The following is an 8,049-nucleotide window of genomic DNA, read 5'->3' as shown; positions in this document are numbered from 1 at the left end:
CGTCCCCCGGCTTCTCCTGGCGGCAGGGCTATGCCTACGGCAAAGCCGTCGGCATAGATTTCCATCTATGCCGACGGCTTTGCCGTAGGCATATCTCTGCCATGTGGCAGCTCCTGGTAACTCCTGGGCGTATATATGCCGACGGCTTTGCCGTAGGCATAGTTTTTTTTTGTTTTTTTTTATTTTCCCTGTTTTCTCTTTTCCAATTCATTTGACAGCATTTCAAAACAGAACAATATGAAATTATGCAGAAATATGACAATTCATCATGTGAACATACTCAAGTTCATCTAAACATACTCAAGTTCACCATCATCATCTAAACACACTCAAGTTCATCACATCATCTAAAGATCATCACCGATGGAAGTTCATGAACATAAAAGTAGTGCAAGACATGAAACATGATAAAAGTAGGAATATGAAAGGCATGGCACGATGGCCACATGCACGGAATCATCAAGCAAGAGCACCCCCGCCAAAACCACCACCTCCGCCAAAACCACCGCCACCACCTCCGCCAAAACCACCACCACCACCTCCGCCAAAACCGCCATCGCGACCACCACCACTCCGCCAGATCGGAGTGACTGGGGTCGACGGAGCAGGAGTCGAGCCACCGGTCCCCTACATGTTTCAGAAAAGATTCTAACGGTAAATATGATATGATAGTGTTTCATGAACGAGAACTAGTTTGCTAGTAGTTAGGCAAATGTACTAACCGGACCATCACTGCCTAGTGCCACCCATTCATCGAACGTGGGCACGTGTGGGGGTTCTCCCGCAGGTGGTGGTGGGGGTCCCATTTGTGGTGGATCCGTGCGGTTAGTCCAAGACGCCAACATAGCCTGAATGTTAGTTAAACAAGCAAACTAGAAGATCAGAAGGAATGAAAGTGCAAAAATTTAGGTTGGTTTTAAGAGGGCAAAACTAACCGTCATCATCTGACGGTTGTAATCATCGTTTGCCTTCACTCGTTTCAAGTACTCCCACACCTCGAGATTCCTATGCTCGACAAACTCCTTATATGCCTACATAATTTAGGTTGTTTCTAAGTGAGCAATGCTGAAAATAAACTGAGAATGCAAGATAGAAAAAGATAAAGATGAAGTACTTACAGCATGCTGGCGGGCTAAGGGAGTCTGTGAACGCCCCGTACTCTCTAACTGGCTCGGGTTGCTAGCCCGAAGCCGTGTGTACGAGATCGAAGGAGTGATCAAGCCATCGAAACACGGATACCGGCCATTCTTCTTCCCCTAGATGGCCACCACCGCCGTGTCGTCGATCTGAGACTGGGCGACCTCAGCAACAGGAACATCCGGATGCAACTCCTGATAGTGATGAATGTAAGACCCCGGGTGCTCCTCGGTCTTGCCGTAGTACTGGCTCTCGCCCTCCTTGCGATGACTCCGCTCGCGGGCCAGCTTCCACGACTCCATGTCTGAGAGCGGCCTCTTCAACTTGTCCTCCTACAACGTCAAATAGAAGTCAGCCATACATAAGAACATGACGTAAAGAAGAACAAAAATGCATCATGCACATAGATATACCTTCATGGCCTTGAAGCCCCAGTGGTTCCTGTTTCCTTGGCCGTGTGTCCCGTCGTCTCCACGGTTAGCCCGGGCCTTGATGCTCTTGGCAGAAAACTCTGCATCGGCGCCGAGCCACCTATCCACCAAACTCGCCCATCCGTCATGCCTTCCATAGCACCAACGAGGAACAACCTATGCAAATTTTGGAAGCATGACATGTGAGCACGAAACATATAGTTGACTGCTTGAAACAATGAAAAGTTAGTAATAGTTACCATCATGAACTGCTCCTTGCTCAAGGTAAGTCGTAGCTTCTGCGCTTGAGTTTTGGGCATCTTTTGTTGCAGGTAGTAGTGGTAGTACTGCGAGACGGCAACCCAGCGCACCTCATACTGCAACTGACGAGCTTTCTTCTTCGCAGCCGCAAGAAAGACCACGTCGGCTCTGGCCTTGTGCTCGTCAAGAACTCTATAGAGTTGCTGCAATCATGCAAAAACCAGAAGTAAACAAGGCATGAGTTGAGTGATTCAATGATAAACTATGAACGAAACTGAAGACAAGTGATTCAGAAGAGAACTTACCCAAAATTTGGTGATCACGGCCTTAGCTGTCGTCCCGTACTCCGCGTTGCTGCAAGCCTCGTGGTGGGCCCAGCTCATGGCCAAAACCCGCTGCTGCGGGTCCCTGTCTGGCCGCGGGCAGAATAGGCCAGGCCAAAACTCCTTCAACAGGACAGTGATAAGGCCGTTCGGTTTACGGCCCTTTCCGTGAAGGATCCAGTTTTTGCAAAAGAATCAAATGATTGCCATGTGTACAATAAGAAAATGTTGTCATGTGTTGAAAATATGATTGAGAGGCACTTACTCTGTCCCCACAGGTTCAATGAGCCACTTGTGCTCCTCGATAGAAGGTGGTGTAGGTAGTCCGGCATTACCACGCAGCCACCCCTGCGAAGAACCCGGTGGCAAGTCACCCCACAACGCGGGATCAACCTCCCCTCCACCCTCCTCGGCCTCCTCCTCACCCTCCTCCTCGGCCTCCTCCTCCTCACCCTCCTCCTCAGCCTCCTCCTCCTCGCCATCAGGAACATACTCCTCCTCCTCAGACTCAGAAGGTGCCTCTGTATAGGAGGGCATCAAAGAAGACCCTCCTATTTCAGACACGGCCCGGAGTTTTTTGCCCCGGTTGCCTCTCCCCCCACCTCCTCCTCCTCTAGGGGCTCTCCCCCCACCGCCTCCTCCTCTAGGGTCTCCTCCCCCGACCCCTCCACCTCCCTATGAGGTGTCATCCTAGCGTAGTCGGGAGGGAACCTTGTGGGCTCGTCCACTCCGAGTAAGTCCTTTAAATTTACTAAGGAAACTAGCGCCGCTGGACTTGCCCATGATTATTAAACCTGCATTGAGAAGAGAATAAACAATTAGTAAGAATATCAATTAAACAAGCATATAGGAAAAACATTAATACTAGAAGAGCACATTAAGCATACTATTGTAATGATCATTAAAAGAACTTACATTTTCTAGAACCCATATGAATCATCACTATTGTAATCTATTTGTGGACCGGTCTCATCATTACTATCACGCATATCTTCTTCGTTGTCTGGCGGAGGTGGAGGCTCTTCCTCATCGTCAGCGTCTTCATTTAACTTTTCAAGCATAATTATGTCTCTTTGATTCACAACTGCCTCACCATCAATCCGTGCGTCGTCGTCGTTTGGGTCCAGGTCAACATAACCCAAGTCATCATCCTCGTTGCTTCGGACCACGTCATCATGTTCCTCTTGATAGAACACTCCCTCGTATGTCATGGAGTTTATGTTGTAGTAATCATCATCGTTCGGGTCCGGTAGCTTACCATGCGGCGACACCTTGAACACAACTTCCCAACCCTTTAGGTACTCTTTCTGGCATGGGTAAGGCAGATAATATACTTGTGTGGCCTGGGTAGCAGCGATAAAGAGATCAGCTCCGGCATAGACGGTTGATGGTTTAACTTCAACTAAACCAACAGAAGGCGTATGTCTCAGACCCTTTTTGGGGTCGAACCATCGGCATTTGAACACAGTGAGACTTAGGTGTTCGCGGCCACGTTTGAATGTAATCTCGTATATTTTTCCTACCCTTCCGTAGTAATCTACTTTATTATCTCCTTCAGTGAAGACTCCGGTATTTATGGTTTTGGGATCAGGCCGACTGTTCTGGTGCTCCTCTGTATGGAAGCGATACCCATTCACATCATACTTTTCGCATGTCATGACAACGGGATCAAAACCCATAGAAACCCATCTCAATTCTTCATCCATTGATCCGGTCGGATCATTTCCCTACAAGTTTAATTGAAATTATAGGGTGCATGAGTTTAATTGAAATTATAGGGTGCATGAGTTTAATTGAAATTATAGGGTGCATGAGTTTAATTGAAAGTGTGAAAATTTACTTTCTCCATGAACCACGCAACGCAATTTTTCCTTCCATCAGCACCCTTTCGGAGAAGAGCAAGTGCCTCCGCTTCAGTAGGAGGCAGCATTCCCGTCCATTCTTCTTCAACGAATCGACTACAATAAGAAAAGCGGTATAAGAACTAGGCAAAGTGAACATAACGAATTGACTCAAAGAATGGTGCTAAGGTATTACCTCATCCACTCATCCTCAACTTCCTTGATGTTGTGCAAGATATAGAACATGGCATCCTCCCACTCATCTCGTGGCATGAGATAAGGTTTCGAGCATCCAACCCTACCACCTTGCCCGATGAATAGAGGCAACTTGGGTTTATACTTGGGTTCTTCTGTATTGTATCGAGACACCTTATTGTGCAACGTGGGAACATGGTCCGGATAGTAGGCTGTCCTGAGGTCTGCCACCTCCTCTAGGATAACTGCCTCAGCTATGGAAGCTTCAATCTTAGCTTTGTTTCCACATTTTTGTCTCAGATGCTTGTTCTGTCTCTCAGGGCCGTACTGCCAACGATTCTGCACAGGGCTCCCCAACAATACCTCGTTCCAGAGGTGCAAAATGAGATGTGTCATCGGAGTAAAGAAGCCTGGCAGGAAGATCTTCTCTAGCTTGCATATCAACTCCGGCGCCTTCTTATGCATTTCTTTTATCTTCTCAGGACATACTTCTTTAGCACAAAGCGTGCGGAAGAAATGGCTTAACTCCGCAAGCACACGCCACACACGCTCGGGAACATAGCCCCGAACCATCACTGGCATAATCCGCTCAATCCATACATGATAGTCATGACTCTTGAGCCCGGTCACTCTGCCCGTTGAAAGATTGACCCCCTTACTTATATTCGACGCATAACCATCAGTGAACTTCACGACGTGTTTCAGCCACTTGAATACCTCCATCTTATGATCCTTTTTAAGTACGAAGTCAGCATCTGGCTTGAACCAAGATTTTCGACTGCCTGTGGGAGGCTGCATGTGTAGACGTGGTCTATCACAAATATTCTGTTGATCAACTCTAGCATTAACATTATCCTTTGTCTTATCAGGAATGTTGAGGATCGTGCGAAAAAGGGACTCTGCGACATTCTTTTCGGTGTGCATCACGTCTATGTTGTATGGAAGTTTGAGGTCCTTAAAATAGGGAAGCTGCGTGAAGGGGGTAATGTGAGTCCAGTTGTGCGTCTCACCATATCCTTCAAAAAAATTCCCTTTACCTTTTCCTTTTCCTTTGCCCTCGCCCTCGTCTTCGCCTGTGGCTTTGCCTTTGCCTTTGCCTTTGCCTTTGCCTTTCCCTTCACCGGCAGGCTTAAGTGCTTTCAGTTGAGCAAGCACATCCGCACCAGAAAACGTTGGAATCTCGTTTACTTCATGGACAACTTTGCCTTTTGTGAAGTTCTTCTTGTCTTCCCTATCAGGATGGTCTGGAGGGAGGAACTGTCGATGCAGGTCAAATGCAACATACTTGCCACCCTTCTTCAGCCAAATGAAAATCAAGGCCTGCATGCACACTGGGCAAGGCATCTTTCCACTTGTACACCATCCGCAGAACAAGGCATAACCGGGAAAGTCATGCATGCAATATTGTAGCCAAACTTTCATCAAGAAATTTTTCTGCAGATGTCGGTCGTATGTCAACCTCGAGAAGTACCAAGAATGGTGCAAATCATCCACCAACGGCTGCATAAACACACTCAAATTCTTCCCCGGATATTCAGGCCCCGGAATTATAAGTGACAGGAACATGGTCTTGCGTTGCATTATGGCGCCGGGAGGGAGATTCAGCGGAATAACAAATACGGGCCAACAGCTGTATGGATTAGACGACATACCATATGGATTGAACCCATCACCTGTTATAGCAATTCTGACATTCCCAGCCTCGGCTGCTTCCTCCGGGTACTCTATATCGAATGACTTCCATGCTTCACCTCCTGATGGATGTACAGTTTTTTTTGGAATGTACCTTTTCCCTTCCTTGTGCCACTTCATCATTTTGGCAGACTCCTCGGTGATGAAAAGGCGCTGCAGTCTTTTTATAAAATCAAGATACCGAAGAACCTTCATAGGGATTTTTAGCTGCTGCTTCTGACCATGCTTATCGACCACCTCAATATACCGAGAGGAACCGCACTTCCTACAGTACTTGTCATCCGCATACTCATGCCTAAACAAAAGGCAATTCTTTGGACAAACATGTATTTTCTCATAGTCCATCGAGAGCGCCTTCATGATTTTCTTCGTACCGTACATGGTTTTCGGCAGTTCATGGCCCTCAGGCAGGCTGTTAGCCCATACTCCCAGAAATGCTTCGAAGCAACCTCGGCTACAGCCGTACTCAGCCTTGACTGCCATCAGTTGCGAGATGGCATCCAGCACAGACAGCTTGGCACCCTCATAGAGAGGTTTCTTTGACGAGGCCAAGATTTCCAGGAAGGCCTTTGCGGTTTCCTCCGGCTCCTCCGGTTCATTCGCTGAATGTGACGGAGGTGTCGGCTGTGCAGCAAAGACATCATCTAGCATGTCTCTAACCCCATCGTCCTCATAACCAGCGACGCGTTGTCGTATCACATCCTCTCTACCACGGTCCCGCTGGGCAAAGTTTATCGGCATATTAAAGTTGGGCATAAATCCATGCGTGCGAAGGTGCTTAGTCATCTCACTCTTATCTCTGCGAATACGCCTCTTACATCTGGCACACGAGCATTCTGGCACCATCCTCATTGGACTACGGAATATCTCTTTCAAAAACACATCAGTTTTCTCCACCCACTCTGTTGTTACTTGATTCCGACGGAAAAACCCACTATACATCCACTGATTATCTGCCATCTCTGCTTTATTGGAAGCCACACAACAAAATTAAGGATTCATTTAAATTACTCACATCAATATTTTATTTTTTACAAGGTTGACGGGAAACGACATTTAATCCACCTACATCTCTAATAGGTAAAGATGGGTCCTAATCCCACCCGAGAATGTGTAGATTGAGTACGTTGTCCATGCTCTACCCCATTCTGAGACAAAATTTCGGCAGCACCTCCCCGCTGTTCTCCAAATACACGTCTCGGCAAAATGCCGAGAGAATGTGCATCCGGAGAACAACAGGGAGGGGCCGCTGAAATCCTGTCTCGGAACGGGGTAGAGCATGAACAACGTACCCAATCTACACATCCTCGGGCTGTCCGTGGAAAGCGCTGGACAATCCGAAAGAGCTGCGGTGATAAATATGCAATTGAATGCATATTTATCGATGCAACCCTTTCGGACGGGAGACCTAGGTTACGCGATTCGATGTGAAAATTCAATCTAGTGACATGGAAAAAAGTGGACGAGGTCATGGAATTGTTGCTCACCCTCCGATGTAGAGGATGTAGTCGATCAAAGGAGGGACGATCGTGGACAAACACCTCCAACGTGGATGATCACTCCATGAAGATGGAACACCACAAATCCTGTTAATTCCACCGAGCGATGAAAATTTAGGTCATCACCTCACATTAAGCATTGGCACAACATTATGAATGAACATGAAACAACATGTCAAATTGTAAAAAAAAACTCTAAACCCATTCCTACTCCATTCCCTCTCTCCCCCATTCTTTCTCTCTTATAAAAAAACAAACGGAGCTCGTTCATACTCCATTATCTTCCCTCGCTCATCTCTTTACATGCACATATTGAAAAACTTGAGCAATATCTAAGTGTCCAAATTCACAAAATTGAGCAATATCCATCAATGCATCCATCTATCACAAACTTCACCATCAATCTGTACATGCATGCATATATCCATTCATCACATGTCCATCTATGCAAAAAAAACAGTAACAAAATGCAAAAAAATTTAAAAAAATTCTCACCTTGGCCGCGCCGGTGCAGCGGGCAGCAGGGAGGCCGGGGGCAGCCGCCGGGGAAGGGTGGACGGGGCCGGCCGGGGCGTAGCAGGGCATCGGCGGAGGGGCGCAGCAGGGCAGGGTGGACGGCGCCGGTTGGTGCAGCTGGACAGGGAGGGCGCGGGGTCGGGGACGGGTGTGGACGGCGCTGGCGAGAGGTGGC

The 8,049-nt window shown here is 47.6% G+C and overlaps 1 pseudogene; it reads right to left on the bottom strand.

Moving 5' to 3' along the window:
* Nucleotides 1–8,049, bottom strand: part of LOC119283901 — a 31,168-nt pseudogene that overhangs the window by 1,235 nt on the left and 21,884 nt on the right.

Source organism: Triticum dicoccoides, chromosome 4A (assembly GCF_002162155.2).
Source record: "Triticum dicoccoides isolate Atlit2015 ecotype Zavitan chromosome 4A, WEW_v2.0, whole genome shotgun sequence".
NCBI lineage: Eukaryota > Viridiplantae > Streptophyta > Magnoliopsida > Poales > Poaceae > Triticum > Triticum dicoccoides.
This window is presented reverse-complemented; position numbering and strand designations above follow the sequence as displayed.